The 21,625-nt window shown below is 35.5% G+C and overlaps 1 protein-coding gene across 3 annotated transcripts in view; it reads left to right on the top strand.

Moving 5' to 3' along the window:
* The window catches only part of ALMS1 (ALMS1 centrosome and basal body associated protein), a 214,449-nt gene that overhangs the window by 105,109 nt on the left and 87,715 nt on the right, over positions 1 to 21,625 (top strand). The window lies entirely within an intron of this gene.

The following is a 21,625-nucleotide window of genomic DNA, read 5'->3' as shown; positions in this document are numbered from 1 at the left end:
CCAATGCTAAACAACTTATTTAATATCTTTGGCACTCATATGTAGAAGGAAAGGGGTAGAATGCTTAAAAATCCCTTACAGCTCTAAAAGTTAGGGATTGAGATAGTAGATTGGGGCAAAAAACAAGGTAAAGCTCTGATTTCAGTGTTATAAATATTAGAGTGCTATGGAGATCAGTACTGATACCTTTAAAAATTTTTTTTCTTTGAGACAGTGTCTAGCTCTATCACCCAGGCCAGAGTGCAGGGTGTGATCTCTGTACACTGCAACCTCCTCCCCTTGGGTTCAAGCTATCCGCCTGCCTCAGCCTCTCGAATAGCTGGGACCAACTCTTGAGAGGTTAAATGCCAAATTATTGTAACTGCATACCTTAAAAATCAGATAAAGCTATGAATGAGAAGAAAATAATACATGATTACACATATATATTTATATATGTATACATATATGTACTATATATGTATATATAGTTAGTATATATATAATATACATAGTATATATATAATATACTATAGTATATATATACTATACTATAGTATATATATACTATACTATAGTATATATATACTATACTATAGTATATATATAGTATATATACATTATACATAATATATACTATATGTACATTATATAATTATATATGATATATACATAATATATAATCTATATATTATATATGATATATGCATAAATGTAATTGATATATCTAATATACACAATATATAATATATAGTATATATAATTATATATTTAAATATAATATATATAATCAAATATATAATTATTTTATATATAGAATTATATATAATATATTACAATATATAATCCATAGATTATATTATGTATATATCATATATAGATTATATATGATATATATACATAGTATATATAATATATATTATAGATTATAAATATACTAATTAATGTATATATACACATTATAGTACTAAAATGTATTATGTACATAATATAAAATATATATATGTATATTTATATATACATATTTATATTTGCATATTTATATGTATATATTATATATGTATATGTATATATTTATATATAAATATGTCTTATGTATATATGTTATGTGTATGTAAATATATAATATCCATATATGTATATATTATATAGTATATATACATAATGTATACCTATATGTATATATAATATGTATACATACTATATAATATGTGTATATACATATATATCATATATATACATATATATGTATGCTGTACATAAGTGATTATTACACTAAGTATAAAATGATATAAGCATCCACCACAAATGTACATTCTGAACAAATGGCATTATTGTTCATCTAACAATATACATATGTATATATATAATATACATTATGTATAATATATAATATATATATTTGTTTATATTCATATATATCTATGGTATGTACATGTATACTATATATACATTAGTATATTTGTATTTATAGTATACACTGTATATACATGTATATATAGTATACAATATAGTATACATGTATATATACTATATATGCTGTATATATATAGTATATATACACTATATATACAGTGTATAGTGTATATATTCATGTATACTATATATAAGTATATATATTATGTACATGTATGTATATAAACATAGATATATGTATATATAGTATATATTGTATATATTGTAGACATGTATATGTAGTATACATGTATATTGTATATATAGCATACACTATATATAGTATGTATATACTATATATATGTACATATGTATATATGCAAATATATAGTATATATTATATAATGTATATGCCATATACACATATATGTATATATGTTTATATTACATTATATATACATGTATATTAGATGAACTAACAATAATGCCATTTGTTCAGTATGTACATTTGTAGTGGATGCTTATTTTATACTTAGTGTAATAAGCATAAATAGATATTATTACCTCAGTTTTGGATTTAAAAACCTGAGACTTAGAGAAAATGTTTTGCCTGAGATCACATGGCTATTGAGCATTGGAGATGACATTTGAACCTAGGTTTGTCGAACTCCACAGTCCATAAATAATTCAAACTACACACAGACACAGATGCATAAAACATATATATAAGTATATATGTATATATACTATAGTATATTATATATATACTATAGTATATATATACTATACTATAGTATATATATACTATACTATAGTATATATATACTATACTATAGTATATATATACTATACTATAGTNGGTTTGTCGAACTCCACAGTCCATAAATAATTCAAACTACACACAGACACAGATGCATAAAACATATATATAAGTATATATGTATAAAACATAAAGTATATATGTATAAAAGATATTTTAATATTTTCATTTTGAGATAATTTGAGACTTACAGAGGAGTCGTAGAAATAGCACAGAGAGTTCCTGTATTAATTATGTAGTGCTATGTATTATGTTACCCTGAAATGTAGCAACTTAATAAATATCTGAAAATGTATGTAGGCCAAAAATCTAAATGTAGCTCTTTTGGGTACTTCTGTCTTAAGTTCTCTCACAGAGCTTTCCTGAGAGGATGTGCTTCAACACATGGCCATGGCTTTGGCCAGAGACATGGGCTTTTTGCTTCTGTAAGACACTCATAATATGACACCTAGTGAGGAAGTGAGGGGGCAGGAGAGGGTGCCGAAGGCAAAAGACACAGTCTTCTTGTAGCCTACCCTTGGGTGTGACATCCCATCACCTCTGCTGCATTCTCTTCAATAGAAATAAGTCACTGTCTGCAGCTCTCACCCAAGGGTTGGGAGTTACATAAGGTCCTGAATACCAGGAGGTAGATCGTCACTGGGGGATATCTTAGAGTTTGCCCATGTAACCTTTACTGAAGCTTTCATTTATGTTAATATCTTACCATAACATCATACCCATAGAATATGATTTTTTATCAAAATCAAAAACTATTCTTGGTATAAAATAAAACTATATAGTCTAACATTGATTTCACCAGGTTTTTCCACAAATGAACCTTTTTTTGTTTCAGATCCACCCCAGGATTCCATCTTGCATTTTAGTTGTCATGTCTTAGGCTCCTCCAATCTATGACCGTTTCCCAGTCATTCCTTGTCTTTCATGACCATGACACTTTGAAGAGTGCTAATCAGTTATTTTCAAGAAGCTTCTTCAATTTAGCATTGTTCGATGTTTCAAGTTTAGACTAGTGTTATGCATTCTCAATACATCACAACGGAGAGCACATTATGTTGATATACATTACTGGTGATGTTAACCTTGCTTACTTGGCTAAAGTGGTATCTGCTGGGATTCTCCACTGTAAAGCTACTGTTTTTCCTTTGGAGGTACTAAACATTTGAGGGATATTTTGTTAGACTACACAAATAACCTGTTTAAACATTTACTAGTAATTTTTGCATTCATGAGTGGATCTTGGCTATAGCAGTTATTACTCTGCTGTTTTAATTCTTTTATGTCTTTCATCTCTTCTACATTTGTTAATTGGAATTCTTCTGTAAGGAGAATTGTTCTTCCCTCATTTATTCCATCCTAGGTTATTTACTTATATTAGTGCAGACTCATCAGTGTTCATTTCATCCTTTGGATTATAACTATATTATAAATTAATCACCTACTCATCCTTCAGCATGAGTATGTGATTCATTTATAATATAGCTATATAATATTATAATATAATATATTACTATTGCTTTTTTGTTGCTCAAATTCTTGCTTTAGCTATTTAGAGCACTTTCAGGTTGGCTTCTGTACCGTGCCTCAGACCCAGAATCAACTGTTTCATTAAAAAACCCTCTGTTTTTTGTTTTGTTTTGTTTTGGTTTTTTTGAAGCAGTGTTTTGCTCTGTCTCCCAGGCTGGTGTTCAGTGGTGTGATCTCTACTCACTGCAACCTCTACCTCCTGGGTTCAAATGATTCTCCTGCCTCTGCCTCCTGAGAAGCTAGGATTACAGGTGTGCGCCTGTTAAACAACCCTCTGTTTTTTGTTTTGTTTTGTTTTGTTTTGAGACAGTGTTTTGCTCTGTCTCCCAGGATGGAGTTCAGTGGTACAATCTTTGCTCACTGCATCCTCCACCTCCTGCGTTCAAGTGATTCTCCTGCCTCAGCCTCCTGAGAAGCTAGGATTACAGGTGTGCGCCACCATACCCAGCTAATTTTCTGTATTTTTAGTAGAGATGGGGTTTCACCATGTTAGCCAAGCTGGTCTTGAACTCCTGACCTCAAGTGATCTGCCCTCTTCAGCCTCTTAAATGCTGGCATTACCACGCTCAGACAAAAAACCTTCTTTTCTTTCAAGGGAGGAAGGAGAATAGTATTTAGAAAGCAATATGTAAGTACCGGGCATGCTCATTGGTGCTGGAATGTCACTGTGTGTAGCCTTTCTCAGTGAGTAAAGCTAAGAAATATAGTAGATATGATAACTTATGTGTATACTCATAGTTGTATCTTTTAATGTGTGTGTGTGTGTGTGTGTGTGTGTGTGTGTGTGTGTGTGTGTTAAATCATGAGCCCGTACTGATACCTCTGACTCCAGTACAGATCTACAGGGTTGATTCTTCCTTTCCCCTTTCTTTACTTGTAACTTCTGTCTCTAATAGTGATAAAACTGGCTCTCATTATCTGTATTTACCTTAGGATATAAATAAAGCAGTTTCAGAATTCTTAGCCCATACCCACATGAAAAACAAATTCTGCAACTAGTGTACAGTGTTTATTTGCAGTTTTGAATTTATCATTAAAATATCTAGACAAAAATGCTGTTTGCTAAAGTTTAAGTCAGCATCTCCCTTCCCCATACTCTTCAGTATGAGTAAGTGATTCATGTCTTTGCTTCATATCCTGGTTGACTTTTAAAAATGTACATATTTAAAGTGCAATAAAAAATATATATACATATATATATGTGTGTATATATATATATAAAGTACATACTTATAAACGTCATTTTCTGTGCTTTACAATTCTATCTATTGCCACAGTTTCATATGAGCAGTTCCATCATTCCGAAAATTCCCCCATGCCATTCCTTTAGAGACAGTCTTTCCCCTGACCCCTTGCTCCTGGCAGTCCTGGTCTGCTTTTTTTCCCTAGAGTTTTGCCTTTCTAGAGTGTCACACAAATGGAATCATAAAATATGTAACAGTCTTTTAGGTCTGACCTTTTTTGCTTTGCAAAATGCATTTGACACATCCATCTTGTGGTAGTGCCTTTTTGTTGCCCTTTTATATTACAGTTCCATTGCATAGATTACCACAATTTTTTTATCCATTCACTCCTTAAAGGATATTTTAATTGTTTCTAATTTGAGGCCATTAAAATTAGGACTGTTATAAACATTTATATAAAGATTTTTGTTTTTCTACAGTAAATACTAAGGAAGAGGATTCCTGAATTATGTAAGTGTATATTTAACTTTGTAAGAATTATTCAGAGCCGAGCTAATACTAGTTTTTCCGAGTGGCTGTATCATTTTGCATTCCCACTGGCAGTGGGTGAACATTCTGGTTACTCCATACCCTCACCAATGTGTAAGTTGTCAAAATATTTTAGCCATTTTTATAGTTGTACAGTGGTATTTCAACATAGATTTAATTTGCATGTCCTTCCATAATCGCTAATTATTATGAACACCTTTTCAAGAGCTTATTTACTATCCTCTTTGGTAAAGTCCTTTTTAAATAGGGTTGTTTGCTTTTTATTGGTGAATTTTGAGAGTTCTTAATATATTCTGGATACGAGTCTTTTCTGGATATGTTATTTGCAAATATCTCCTCAGAGTATGTGACTTGTCTTCTTGTCCTCTTAACAAAGGCTTTCAAAGAACAAAGGTTTTTCCTTTTGATCAAGTCCAGTTAATTGATTTTTAAATGGATCATGTGATTGGGTTGGCAGTACTTTTCTTATTTCAGTAGTTTTTGGGGTAAAGGTGGTTTTTGGTTACATGGATAAGTTCTTTAGTGGTGATTTCTGAGATTTTAGTGCACCCATCACCTAAGTAGTATACACATTTTACCCAATATGTAGTATTTTGTCTCTCAACCCCCTTCAACGTCCCCATTCAGTCCCCAAAGTCTGTTATATCATTCTTATGCTTTTGCGTCTTCATAGTTTAGCTGCCACTTATAAGTGAGAACATACAATATTTGGTTTTCCATTCCTGAGTTACTTCTCTTAGAATAATGGTCTCCAGTTCCATCCAAGTTGATGCAAAATACATTATTTCATTCTCTTCTATGGCCAAGTAGTATTCCATGGTGTATACATACAACATTTTCTTTATCTACTTCTTGGTTGATGGGCATTTAGGGTTTTATGTCTTTGCAGTTGCAAATTGTGCTGCTGTAAAAGTGTGTGCATGTGTCTTTTTAATATAATGTCTTTTTTTTTAGGTATAGATTTCTTTGGTACATCTTGTTAGGCATTTGCTGAGCTTTTTAAGCCTAAAGGTTTATAGATATACTTCAGATATATTGCAGGTTCAGTTCCATACCACTGCAATAAAGCAGGTCACATGAATTTTTTGGTTTCCTAGTGCACATACAAGTTATGTTTATATTATACTGTACTCTTTAGTGTATAATAGCATTATGTCTAAAAAAAAACATACCTTGCCGGGTGCGGTGGCTCAAGCCTGTAATCCCAGCACTTTGGGAGGCCGAGGCGGGTGGATCACTAGGTCAAGAGATCGAGACCATCCTGGTCAACACGGTGAAACCCCGTCTCTACTAAAACTACAAAAAATTAGCTGGGCATGGTGGCGCGTGTCTGTAATCCCAGCTACTCAGGAGGCTGAGACAGGAGAATTGCCTGAACCCAGGAGGCGGAGGTTGCGGTGAGCCGAGATCGCGCCATTGCACTCCAGCCTGGGTAACAAGAGTGAAACTCCGTCTCAAAAAAAAAAAAAAAAAAAAAAATACCTTAATTAAAAAATTCTTATTGCCTAAAAATGCTAACAATTATTTGAATCTTCAGTGAGTTACTTTTTGCTGGTGGTGGTCTTATCTCGATGTGGGCGGCTATTAACTGCTCTGGGTGGTGATTGCTAAAGATTAGGGTGGCTGTAGAAATTTCTTTTTAATTTTCGTGGGTATGTAGTAGGTGTATATGTTTATGGGGTATATGAGATGTTTTGATACAGGCGTGCAGTGTGAAATAAACACATCATGAAGAAGAGGGTATCTATCCCCTCAAGCATTTATCCATTGAGTTGCAAACAATCCAATTACACTCTGCAAGTTATTTTAAAATGTACAGTTATTATTGACTATAGTCACCCTGTTGTGTTATTATATAATAGTTCTTATTCATTCTATTTTTTTTTTTTTTTTTGTACCCGTTAACTATCCCAGTCTCTTCCCAAACCCCTCACTACCCTTCCCAGCCTCTGGTAACCATCCTTCTACTCCCTATTTCCATGAGTTCAATTGTTTGGATTTTTAGATCCCACAAATAAGTGAGAACATGCACTGTTTGTCTTTTTGTGCCTGGCTTATTGCATTTAACATAATGATCTCCAGTTCTGTCCATATTGTTGTAAATGACTGGATCTCATCCTTTTCTGTGTCTGAATAGTACTCCACTGTGTATATGTACCGTATTTTCTTATTTATTTATCTGTTGATGGACACATAGATTGCTTCCAAATCTTAGCTTACCATAAACAGTGCTGCAGCAAACATGGGATTGCACTGAATCTGCAGATTGCTTTTGGGTAGCGAAATCAGTCTTCCATATACAGATTTCCTTTTTTTGGGGTATATATGCAACGGTGGGATTGCCGGATCATATGGTAACTCAGTTTTTAGTTTTTTAAAGGAATCTCCAATCTATTCTCCTTAATGATTGCACTAATTTACATTCCCAGCAACAGTATACAAAGGTTCCCTTTTCTCCACATCTTCGCCAGCATTTGTTATTGCCTGTGTCTTGGATATTTAAGACATTTTAACTGGGGTGAGGTGATACCTCATTGTAGTTTTTAGTTTTAGTTTTGATCAGATTATTAGATTTTTTTCCTGTTGAGTTATTTGAGCTCTTTATATATTCTGGTTATTGGTGTAAAAGAATGCTTGTGAGATGGGTAGTTTGCAGATATTTTCTCCCATTCTGTGGGTTGTCTCTTCACTTTATTGTTTATATCCTTTGTTGTAAAGAAGCTTTTTAATTTGATGTGATCCCATTTGTCCATTTTCGCTTCGGTTGCCTGTGCTTGTGGCATATTACTCAAGAAATTTTTGCCCAGACCAATATCCTAAAAACTTTCCCCTCTGCTTTTTGGAGTAGTTTCATGGTTTGAGGTCTTAGATTTTGGTTTTTAGTCCATTTTGATTTGATTTGATTTTTGTGTATGGCGAAAGATAGAGGTCTAGCTTCATTCTTCTGCATGTAGATACCCAGTTTTCCCAGTGCCATTTATTGAAGAGACTGTCTTTTCCCCAGTGTATGTTCTTGGCACCTTTGTCAAAAATGAGTTCACTGTAGGTGTGTGGATTTGTTTCTTAGTTCTCTGTTCTGTTTCATTGGTTTATGTGTCTGCTTTTAAGCTAGTAAGTACCATGATGTTTCGGTTATTATAGCATTGTAGTATAATTTGAAGTCAGGTATTGTGACTCTTCCAGTTTCATTGTTTTTGCTTAGGATAACTTTGGCTGTTCTGGGTCTTTTTTGGTTCCATATACATTTTAGGATTTTTTCCATTTCTTTGAAGAATGTCATTGGTATTTTAATAGAGATTGCATTGAATACATATTCAGTGGAGTACCCAATTGCTTTGGGTTGTATGGACATTTTAACAATATTTATCTTTCTAATTCATGACATGGAATATTTTTCCATTCTTTTGGTGTCCTCTTCAATTTCTTTCAACAATGTTTTATAGTTCCCTTTATAGAAATCTTTCACTTCTTTGGTTAATTTCTGGGTATTTGATTTTATGTGTGGCTATTGTAAATGGGATTACTTTTTAAATTTCTTTTTCATGTTATTCACTGTTGACATATAGAAATGCAAACTGATTTTTGTATGTTGATTTTGTATCCTGCAACTTTACTGAATTTATCAATTAAAAGTTTTTTGTGTAGAGGCTCTAGGTTTTTCCAAAAAGATGGTATCATCTGCAAACAAGGATAATTTGACTTCTTCCTTTCCAATTTGGAAGCCCTTTCTATCTTTCTCTTGTCTGATTGTTCTTGCTAGGACTTCCAGTACTTTGTGGAATAAGAGTGTTGAAAGTAGACATCCTTGTCGTGTTCCACATCTTAGAGGAAAGGCTTTCAGTTTCTTCCCCATTCAGTATGATACTAGGTGTGGGTCTGTCGTATATGGCTTTTACCATGTTGAGGTATGTGTTCTCTTTACCCAGTTTTTTGAGGGTTTTTATCACAAAGAGATGTTGAATTTTAAGAAAGGTTTTTTAGCATCAATTGAAATGATCATGTGTTTTTTCCCCTTCATTCTGTTGATACGTTGTATCATGTGAATTGAATTACATTCCTCCAGTTGATCAACCATGTTTTTGAAATTGTCATCTTCACTGAATTTTTAATTCAGCCTGTTTAATCAGCATTTGAAAACAGCGTGTATCTTTAGTTATGTTTGTGTATTTTCTGTTTTTCCTATAGATTCTTGTTTGGGGTATTTTGTGGGGAGGGGCACAATCACAAAGTTATAGAAAAGGTGTAAATATGGTACAAGGAACTTCTCTTTCTCCTTAGTTATTTGGGAATAAGTTGTTCACCCGCTGCACAATCACTTTCATTTTACATTTTCTCATTTCCTGTAAAAGATCATATGGTTTGCCAAAGATCTGATGGTTGTAGATGTGTGGTGTTATTTCTGAAGCCTCTGTTCTATTCCATTGGTCTATATATCTGTTTTGGTACCAGTACCATGCTATTTTTGTTACTGTAGCCTTGTAGTATAGTTTGAAGTCAGGTAGTGTGATGCCTCCAGCTTTGTTCTTTTTGCTTAGGATTGTCTTGGCTATGCGGGCTCTTTTTTGGTTTAATGTGAAATTTAAGGTGTTTTTTTCCCAATTTTGTGAAGAAAGTCAATGGTGGCTTGATGGGAGAGGATTAAATCTGTAAATTTCTTTGAGCACTATGGCCATATACATGATATTGATTCTTCGTATCCATGAGCATGGAATGTTTTTCCATTTGTTTGTGTCATCCCTAATTTCCGTGAGCAGAGGTTTGTAGTTCTCCCTGAAGAGGTCCTACATTCCTTATAAGTTGTATTTGTAGGTATTTTATTCTCTTTGTAGCATTTGTGAATGAGAGTTCACTGATGATTTGGCTCTCTGTTATTGGTGTATAAGAATGCTTGTTATTTTTTGCACATTGATTTTGTATCCTGCGATTTTGCTGAAATTGCTTATCAGCTGAAGGAGATTTGGAGCTGAGACGATGGGGTCTTCTAAATATACAATCATGTCATCTACAAACAGAGACAATTTGACTCCCTCTTTTCCTAATTGAATACCCTTTCTTTCTTTCTCTTGCCTGATTGCCCTGGCCAGAACTTCCAATACTATGTTGAATAGGAGTGGTGAGGGAGGGTGTCCTTGTCTTGTGCCAGTTTTCAAAGGGAATGCTTCCAGTTTTTTGGCCATTCCGTATGATATTGGCTGTGGGTTCGTCATAAATAGCTCTTATTATTTTGTGATATGTTCCATTAATACCTAGTTTGTTGAGTGTCTTTAGCATGAAGGGCTGTTGTATTTTGTCGAAGGCCTTTCTGCATCTATGGAGATAATCATGGTTTTTGTCATTGGTTCTGTTTATGTGATGGATTATGCTTATAGATTTATGTATGTTGAACCAGCCTTGCATCCCAGGGATGAAGCCAACTGGATTGTAGTAGATAAGCTTTTTGATGTGCTGCTGGATTCAGTTTGCCAGTATTTTATTGGGGATTTTCTCACTGATGTTCATCAGGGATATTGGCCTGAAATTTTCCTTTTTTGTTGTGTCTCTGCCAGGTTTTGGTATTAGGATGATGATGGCTTCATAAAATGGGTTAGCAAGGAGTCCCTCTTTTTCTCTTGTGTGGAATATTTTCAGAAGGAATGGTACCAGCTTCTCTTTGTACCTCTGGTAGAATTTGGTTGTGAATCCATCTGTTCCTGGACTTTTTTTGGTTGGTAGGCTATTAATTACTGCCTCAATTTCAGAAATTGTTATTGGTCTATTCAGGGATTCGACTTCTTCCTGGTTTAGTGTTAGGAGGGTGTAAGTGTCCAGGAATTTATCCTTTTCTTCTAGATTTTCCAGTTTATTAGCGTAGAGGTGTTTATAGTATTCTCTGATAGTAGTTTGTATTTCTGTGGAATCAGTGGTGATATCCCCTTTATCATTTTTTATTGCATCTATTTGATTCTTCTCTCTTTTCTTCTTTATTAATCTGGCTCGTGGTCTATTTTGTTGATCTTTTCAAAAAATCAGCTCCTGGATTCATTGATTTTTTTTTTTTTTGAAAAGTTTTTCATGTCTGTATCTCCTTTAGTTCTGCTCTGATGTTATTTCTTGTCTTCTGCTAGCTTTTGAATTTGTTTGCTCTTGCTTCTCTAGTTCTTTTCATTGTGATGTTAGGGTGTCAATTTTAGATCTTTCCTGCTTTCTCTTGTAGGCATTTAGTGCTATAATTTCTCTCTACATACTGCTTTAAATGTGTCCCAGAGATACTGGTATGTTACGTCTTTGTTCTCATTGGTTTCAAAGAACAACTTCATTTCTGCCTTAATTTTGTTATTTACCCAGTAGTCATTCAGGAGCAGGTTGTTCAGTTTCCATGTAGTTGTGCAGTTTTGAGTGAGTTTCTCAATCCTGAGTTCTAATTTGATTGCACTGTGGTCGGAGAGATTGTTTGTTATGATTTCCATTCTTTTGCATTTGCTGAGGAGTGTTTTACTTCCAGTTATGTGGTCACTTTTGGAGTAAGTGCTATGTGGTGCTAAGAAGAATGTATATTCTGTTAATTTGGGGTGGAGAGTTCTGAAGATATCTATTAGGTCCTCTTGGTCCAGGACTGAGTTCAAGTCCTGGATATGCTTGTTAATTTTCTGTCACATTTATCTGTCTAATATTGACAGTGAGGTGTTAAAGTCTCCCACTATTATTGTGTGGGAGTCTGTCTCTTTGTAGGTCTCTAAGAACTTGCTTTATGAATCTGGGTGCTCCTGTATTAGGTGCATATGTATTTAGGTTAGTTAGCTCTTCTTGTTGCATTGATTCCTTTACTATTATATAATGCCCTTCTTTGTCTGTTTTGATCTTTGTTGGTTTAAAGTCTATTTATCAGAGACTAAGATTGCAACGCCTGGTTTTTTTTCACTTTCTATTTGCTTGGTAAATATTCCTGTATCCCTTTATTTTGAGCCTATGTGTGTCTTTGCACGTGAGGTTGGTCTCCTGAATACAGCACACCAATGGGTCTTGACTATCCAATATGCCAGTCTGTTTTTTAATTGGGCCATTTAGCCCATTTACATTTAAGGTTAATACTGTTATGTGTGAATTTGATCCTGTCATCATGATGCTAGCTGGTTATTTTGTCCATTAGTTGGTGCAGTTTCTTCATAGTGTCGGGTCTTTACAATTTGGTATATTTTTGCAGTGGCTGGTACCAGTTGTTCCTTTTCATGTTTAGTGCTTCCTTCAGGAACTCTTGTAGGGCAGGCCTGGTGGCGACACAATCTCTCAGCATTTGCTTGTCTGTAAAGGATTTTATTTCACCTTCACTTATGAAGGTTAGTTTGGCTGGATATGAAATTCTGCACTGAAAATTCTTTTCTTTAAGAATGTTGTATATTGGCCCCCCACTCTCTCCTGGCTTGGAGAGTTTCTGCTGAGAGATCCGCTGTTAGCCTGATGGGCTTCTCTTTGTGGGTAACTTGACCTTTCTCTCTGGCCACGCTTAACATTTCTTCCTTCATTTCAGCCTTGGTGAATCTGATGATTATGTGTCTTGGTGTTGCTCTTCTTGAGTAGTGTCTTTCTGATGTCTCTGTATTTCCTGAATTTGAATGTTGGCCTGTCTTGCTAGGTTGGATAATATCCTGAAGATTATCCTGGATAATATCCCTAAGAGTGTTTTCCAACTTAGTTCCGTTCTCTGCATCACTTTTGTGTATACCAATCAAACATAGGTTTGGTCTTTTCACATAGCCCCATATTTCTTGGAAGCTTTGTTCGTTTCTTTTCATTCTTTTTTCTCTAATTTTGTCTTCACGCTTTATTTTATTAAGTTGACCTTTAGCTTCCCATATCCTTTCTTCCACTTGATCAATTTGGCTATTTATACTTGTGTTTGCTTCACAAAGTTCTTGTACTGTGTTTTTCAACTCTATCAGGTCATTTGTGTTCTTCTCTAAACTGATTATTCTAGTTAGCAATTCCTCTAACCTTTATCAAGGTTCTTAGCTTCCTTGCAATGGGTTAGAACATGCTTCTTTAGCTCAGAGAAGTATGTTATTACCCACCTTCTGAAGCCTACTTCTGTCAGTTTGTCAAATTCATTCTCTGTCCAGTTATGTTTTCTTGCTGGAGAGAATCTGTGATCCTTTGGAGGAAAAAAGACATTCTGGTTTTTGGAGTTTTCACCCTTTTTGCGCTGATTTTTCCTCATTTTCGTGGATTTATCTACCTTTGGTCTTTGCTGTTGGTGACCTTCGGATGGAGTTTTTGCTTGGTCGTCGTTTTTGTTGATGTTGATGCTTTTGCTGTCTATTTGTTAGTTTTCCTTCTAATAGGCCCCTCTAATAGGTCTGCTGGAGCTTGCTGGGGGTCCACTCCAGACCCTGTTTGCCTGGGTATCACCAGTGTAAGTTGCAGAACAGCAAAGATTGCTGCCTTCTCCTACCACTGGAAGCTTTGTCTCAGAGGGGCACCTGCCAGATGCCAGCTAGAGCTCTCCTGTATGAGGTGTCTGTAGACCCCTGCTGGGAGGTGTCTCCCCGTCAGGAGGCATGGGGGTCAGGGACCCACTTGAAGAGGCGTTCTCTTCCTTAGCCAAGCTTGAGCACTATACTGGGAGATCTGCTTTCTTCAAAGCCAGCAGGCAGGAATGTTTAAGTCTGCTGAAGCTGCACTCACAGCCACCCCTTCCCCCAGATGCTCTGTCCCAGGGAGATGGGAGTTTTATCTGTAAGCCCCTGACTGGGGCTGCTGCCTTTCTTTCAGAGTTGGCCTGCCCAGAGAGGAGGTATCTAGAGAGGTAGTCTGGCTACAATGGCTTTGTTGCGCTGCAGTGAGCTCTGCCCAGCCGGAACTTCCTGGTGGCTTTGTTTACACTGTGAGGGGAAAACCGCCTACTCAAGCCCCAGTAATGGCGGACACTCCTTCCCCCACCAAGCTGAAGCATCCCAGTTCAACTTCAGACTGCTGGGCTGGCAATGAGAATTTCAAGCCAGTGGATCTCAGCTTGTTGGGCTCCGTGGTGGTAGGATCCACTGAGTAAGACCACTTGGCTCCGTGGCTTCAGCCCCCTTTCCAAGGGAGTACATGGTTGTGTTTCATGGACGTTCCAGGAACCACTGGGGTATGGAAATAAAAACTGCACATAGCTTGGTGTTTGTCCAAACAGCCACTCAGTTTTGTGCTTGAAACTGAGGGCCCTTGTGGTGTAGGCACCTGAGGAAATCTCCTGGTGTGTCAGTTGTGGAGATCATGGGAAAAGCATAGTATCTGGGCCAGATAGCACTCTCCCTCACGGCATGGTCCCTTCACTAGGGGAGGGAGTTTCCTGAGGACCCCTTATGCTTCCTGGGTAAGGCAACACCTACCCTGCTTCTGCTTGCCCTCTGTTGGATGCAACTGGGTACTTCAGTTGGAAATATAGAAATCACCCACTTTCTGCGTTGGTCTCGCTGGGAGCTGCAGACTGGAGCTGTTTCTATTTGGCCATCTTGCCCAGGAATCTCTCATGTACTTATTATTACCTGACCATAAGTTTTTTATTTCTCTATGACAGTAGGTCTCAATTAGGAGTGATTTTACCCCTCGGAACATGGGAAATGTCTGAAAACATTTTTGATTGTAATGACAAGGAAAGAGTTGCAACTGGTGTCAAGTAAATAAAAGGCAGAGGTGCTGTAGAGTAACCTAGAATACACAAGACAGTCCTCTAGAACAAAGAATTATTTCACAATGTCAGTGGTGCTGAGATTGAGAAACCGCACAAGGATAAATACCCAGGAGTGTGATTATGGGGTTGTATAGTAAGTATATGTTTAATTTTATATGAAACTGCAGAGTGTTTTCCAGAATGTTTATAGCATTTTGCATTTCCTATAACAGTGTATGAAAGATCAACTTTCTTCACATCTTCATGAGCATTTATAATGTCAGTAGTTTTTTTGTTTTTTTGAGATGGAGTGTGACTCTGTTGCCCAGGCTGGAGTGTAGTGGTGTGACCTCCGTTCACTGTAACCTCCGCCTCCTGGGTTCAAGTGATTTTCCTGCCCCAGCCTCCTGAGTAGCTGGGATTACAGGCGCCTGCCACCATGCCCAGCTAATTTTTGTATTTTTAGGAGAGACGGGGTTTCACCGTGATATTGGTCAGGTTGGTATTGAACTCTTGGCCTCATGATGTGCCCACCTTGGCCTCCCAAAGTGCTGGGTTTACAGGTGTGAGCCACCGTGTCCGTCCACTGTCAGCAGTTTTTAATTTGGCCTTCCTGGATGGTTTATAGGGGTTTCTAATTGTTGCTTTCATTTGCATTTCTCTACTACTAACGATGAACATTTTTTAATGTGCTCATTTACTGTCTATATATTTTCTTTCTATTAAAATTGTTTTGCTCATTTTCTAATTGCGTTTTTTTTTTTTTTTTTTTTTTTTTATTTTACTGTTGAATTTGGAGAATATTCTGGATACAAATTATTAGATTTCAGACTTGCAAATTTTTAGATTTTACAAAATCAAGTTTTCTTTCTATAGTCATTGTTACTATGGTAATTTGTTTTGATGCTCAAAATAAGAGGTTTGGTGGCCCATTCAAGCTGGCTCTGTATCCTTTTCATATGTCTCTGTCATCTTTTGAGCATGTCTTTGCTTTCTGGCACAAGATATTTCAGGCTCATCTTATATTTTTCCTTTTCCAGTTTTGGAATCAGCCACTTCTCCAAGAAGCCTGTTCTTCTAGTGGAATGTGGTATTTAGAGGCTAGGTTTTAAACACTAGGCATATGTGTTGCTACTGGGTTGCTCTCAGCCCTATACTTATTTAAATAAATATTTATTTCTCTGTCTATATTAAAAACCATATGCTCATCTAATTTTATCTTACCTTTTTCTTTCTCTTTTTGTAACTTTCATATCTAATAGTGAGAAACCTCGCTTCCAGTATGCTTTATATAACGAATTCTCTCATCTCTAGCCAACCTCTCCACAGCAAGGATGACCCTCACTCTCCACTTGGAATCAAACACTCTATTCAGTCTGTCCCCTTGGGTGGATGTTCTTTTCACCCTGCTTGGGCTTTGGCACTCCATGCTAGACCACTCCTCAACATGTATACCATCCTCCCCTACTTGGTCTCTGACTTTACCCCATTGGAATGCTCGTCCCCCCCAACATGTGGACACTCTCACTACCCCACTTAGGTTCTGACTCCCCATGCTGAGCTACCCCTTCACTTGGATTTCTTCCTCATACTGCATAGGCTCATGAAACCTCACGTTGGCCTCCCCTCTACTTGGATGTCCTCATCTTGTTTAGGATCTCACTCAAAATGCCAGGCTACACCCTTCTCACTTGGGTTCTGACATTCGAGGTCAGACTGACTCCTCTCTTCCTGCTTTAGTAGTGACTCACTACACTGCCCTTACCCTGTGTGACACCTTTCTTATCCTGATGGAAATCTGACTTCCCAACGTAGGCTGTCTCTGTGTGGATATTTTTCTTCTCTGCTCCAACTCTGCTGCTACATGTCAGGCCACCCCAGGGTGGAGACACCCACCTCATTCTGCTTGGGCTCTAATTCCACATGTATGGTTGGCCTCCCTCTCCATGGAAGCCCTCCTTATCATGATTCAGTGCTTTTATTGCACACTAAGCCACGCCTCTGCAGAGATTGTCTCCTTGCCCTGCTCGAATTTTAATACTCTGTGCTAGGACACTCCTTTACATGGGCGCCTTCCTTACCCTAATGAGATTCTGATACCTTGCTCTGGGCCATTGTCACTTTGCTACAGATTCTCACCTTGTTTTGTCCACCTAATGGTTTTAAGATTGAATTGTTAGAAAGGGAAAGATAAAGGAAAGGGAGAATAAAAACACAGGAGAGGAGAAAGAGAATAGGGAGCTTTTTTTTTATTTATGATTAAGATATCTTTTATATCCTTTTCTTTCAACCTATCTGTGACTTTACAGTAAAGTGCATCACTTGTCAATATCATATGATTGAATGTTATTCATTTTTAATCTTGTCTGTTAATCTTTGTCTTTAACTGGGATATTTGTTTCATTTACATTTAATATAATTATTGAGCAATAATTTAATATAATTATTGATTTTGCTATTTGCTTGCTTTGTCCTTTTTTATTTTAGATTAATTGTTTTTATTCTATGTTATTTCCTCTGTTGGCTTGTTTTACTTTTTTTTTTTTTCTATCTTTTAGTGGTTATTCTAGAGATTGTAATATACCTCCTTGACTTACAGTTTACCTTAAATTAGTACTTTTTCAACTTTATGAGCAACGACATATCTTATGATAGTTGAACTCTATTTAACCCACTCCTGCTATTTGTGCTTTTGTTGTCATATATTTCTGTTCTACATGTTATAAATCCCATAAGACATTATTGTTGCTTTGAACAAACAACATTCTTTTCCATATATATATATATGAAATATAAAGCAGCATAAATATGCATATATACACAAGGGTGTATGCATATGTACATATATATATTTACACAAACACGCACACCCTCTTTAAGTGTTGTACATTCTTTCTAGCACTTCTATACTATATTGGTTCATTTTCCTTCAGCCTAAAAAATTTCCTTTAGTATTTCCTGAGGTCTTCCAGAGATATCTTAGTTTTTATTTGTTTAATTTCAAAAAATGTATTGCAGTTGGTTATAGAATTATAAGTTTTTATTTCAGCATTTTAAAGAGCTACTGTCTTTGTTGAAAGATCAAGTGTCATTCTTGTTTTTACAGCTTTGACTTTCAGCATTTTGGCTGTGATACCCCAAGTGTTGGTTTTTCTTGGTATGCCTTTGTGTTCACTGAGCTTTAACTTAGTAGATTAAGTCTTTTGCCTGTTTTGGAAAATTCATACCCATTAACTCATAAATATTGTTTCTGTACTCTTCTCCCTTCTCCTAGGAGTAAAATTACACATATATTAGATTATATGACTGTGCCCCCATGAGTCTCTTACTCTGTCATCTGTTTATTCTTTTTCTGTTTGGTAGTTTTCTGTGGACTTTTTGTATTTACGAATTAGTTTTTCATAGTGTCTATTTGCTTCTGCTACTATTGAATCAGATTTCAGATAAAATATTTTTTATTCTGAAATATTGATTTCTTTTTTTAATAGATTGTAATTTTCTGTTGAGATTTTTCCATGTTTTGTCTACTTTCCTTTATCTTTTGCTCTCAATATATTAATAGTCATTTTGAAGTCCTTTTGTGCTAACTAGTAGCTAAATTCCCTGTAAATCAGTTTTTCTTCTCTCAATTTTTGGTCATATTTTTCCTGCTTCATATGTTACATAATGTTTTGTGTGTTGATTATTGTAAATAAGAGAATAATAGAGATTGAGGATATTTGCACCTCGAGGGACTAGAAAAACAAGAGCAAGCCAAGCCCAAAACTAACAGAAGAAAATAAACACAATTAGAGCTAAACTAAATGAAAGTAAGTTGCAGAAATCCATACAAAATGCCAACTAAACCAAAAGTTGGTTCTTCCAAAGAATAAACAAGATTGACACACCACTAACTAAATTGTTAAAGAAAAAAGGAAGACAAAATAAGTACAATCAGGAATGATGAAGGTGACATTATCACTGACTCCACAGAAATACACGTACGCATGAAAAAACTCAGAGACTATTATGAACACTTATTTGCATACAAACTAGAAAACCTAGAAGAAATGGATAAATTTCTGGAGATAATATAACCTCCCAAGATTGAGCCAGGAAGAAAAGGAAATCATGAACAGACCAATAATGGGTTCTGAAATTGAGTCAGTAATAAAAAAACTTCTGCACAGCAAAAGAAACCATCAGCAGAGTAAATGAACAGTCTGCAGAATGGAACAAAATATTTGCAAACTGTGCATCCAGCAGAGGCCTAATATCCAGAATCTGTAAGGAACTTAAGCAGTTCAACAAGCAAAAAACATGCAACTGTGTTTTAAAAAATGGGCAAAAGACATGAACAAACATTCTCAAAAGAAGATGTATATGCAGCCAACAAATATATGAAAAAATGTTCCACATCACAAATCATTCAAAAAGTGCAAATCGAAACCACAATGAGATACCATCTCACTTCAGTCGGAATGAGTATTAATAAAAAGTTAAAAAACAAAACAAAAGGTGTTGGTGAGGTTGTAGAGGAAAGGGAAGGCTTGTACCCTGTTGGTGGGAACATAAATTAGTTCAGCCACTGGGGAAAACTGGAGATTCTTTAAAGAGCTTAAAACAGACCTACTATTCAACTCAGCAGCCCCATTACAAAAGAAATCATTCTGAAAAAAATACATATAATCAGTGTTCATCATAGCACTGTTCATAATAGCAAAGAAAATTTGCTTTAAGCCTGACAGGTCTTTGGTTTTTCAATAGACCAATATTGGAAGAACTCAGTTCAGGCTTTCAGATATTTGAATTCAACTCTTTATACTCTCTGCCCTCACAGCTTTCAAATATGGTAAATGTAAGGGGAACACCAGTCATGTATTTGTTGTAGTTACAGTTTCTCAAGGGAAATTCATTTTATTAGTACTCTTGCAAATAATTTTACTGTTTTGCTGACCCAGCCCCTTTCTTGGGGTTGGCTCTTCTGACTTTTGACTGAGAGTCTGGTGAGTCTTTTAATTCCTTACCTTTAAAAGTTCTCTCCCTCAAGCATTAGTTATTAAGCCTCCTGCCTTAAGCAGGTATAACATCTGGCAAATGTTTTAAGGAGGAGAGCTGATGTGTGTTTGTCCCAGGCCTCTCCATCTGGTGGGACTTGGCCTCTTACAGTCTCATGAGTATGAATGAGATTTCAGTGTGTTACTCTGGTTCAGCTCCCAGCCTCCCATACCACCTCAACAATCAGGAAATGTCTTGTGGGGGAAATCAGATGGGTATTCTACTAGATTCCATCATGTCACACCATCGTGACAGCCTACATGTTCATCAAATCTCAGTGATTTCTCTTTGTCAGTAGATTATGTCTACCTACACCAAACCTTTGCCTAGAATCACCAAATACCTCTATCTAGCATATTAGTTAGAAATATTTCCTCATTGCTTCTATAGCTCTAAGACTCTTTTAAAAATGTGATTTTTATAATTTATTCATTTCGTTTGCTAAAGTAGGAATGATGGTATATGGCTACCTACTACATCGTAACTACCCTACTACATCCTACTTGGAAATGGAAGACCCATTTAGATCACTCTTCTCTCTATAATATATTAATAGTATTCCCTGTAGATTTCTTGCATCTTTTATTATACTTTATTAGGTGTTTGATATTTTTGGTACTATTTTTGTGACATTTTTTAGATTTTAATTTTATAACTTCTCTGATACAGAAAAATCTAAAGGACTTTAAAAATTTTGATCTTGCATCTGGCAACTTTTCTAAAAATTTAATTATATTCTAATAAGTTATATGTAGATTCTTTTGGATTTTTCTATGTACACAATTATATCAAATATGAAAAGTATTATTTTTTCCTTTCTTATCCATACCTTTTCTTTTTTCCTGCCTTACTGCTAATACCATTTAATACCCTTACTAAAATACTGAATAGAAGTGGTAAGAGTTGGCATCCTTATATTGCTCCTAATCTCACAGGCAATATTCTCAATGTTATACTATTAAATGCGATGATTGCTTTAAGGTTTTTTTGTGGTTTCTCTTTGCTATGAATTTTTATCATGCATAATTACTGAGTTTTATTAAATGCTGGCTCTGCCTATACTGATATGGTCATGTGTGTTTCTCCTTTATTCTGCTGAGGTGGTGAATCACATTGATTGATTTTTTAAAAATGTTTAATCACCTTGCATTCCTGGGGTAAACTATCATGGTAGAGATTCAACTACACACAAATGTGTGTGTGTGTGTAAAATGAGAGCAAGCACACAGCATACACACACATGTACTACATTTTGTTGTCTAACATTTTGTTTAGGATTTTTGCATTTATTTTCATAAGGGAGATTGACCTATTTTTTTTCTTTTCCCATAATTGTCTTTTTCAATTAATAAATGGTAGGCATATGGTAAAGACTCTAAAGTTCTACTTTTGTGATATATTCTAGGTATTACTCTACTACAATACAACGTTATTCTCTTTTCTTGAAACTTTATTTTCAGGTGATTTTTTGGAAAGTTTTATTTGTTCTTTTTTTTTTTTTTTTTT

Source organism: Cebus imitator, unplaced genomic scaffold, assembly GCF_001604975.1.
Source record: "Cebus imitator isolate Cc_AM_T3 unplaced genomic scaffold, Cebus_imitator-1.0 Scaffold23, whole genome shotgun sequence".
NCBI classification, from domain to species: domain Eukaryota; kingdom Metazoa; phylum Chordata; class Mammalia; order Primates; family Cebidae; genus Cebus; species Cebus imitator.
The sequence above is the reverse complement of the archived record's forward strand: the minus strand, read 5'-3'. Positions and strand labels throughout refer to the sequence as shown.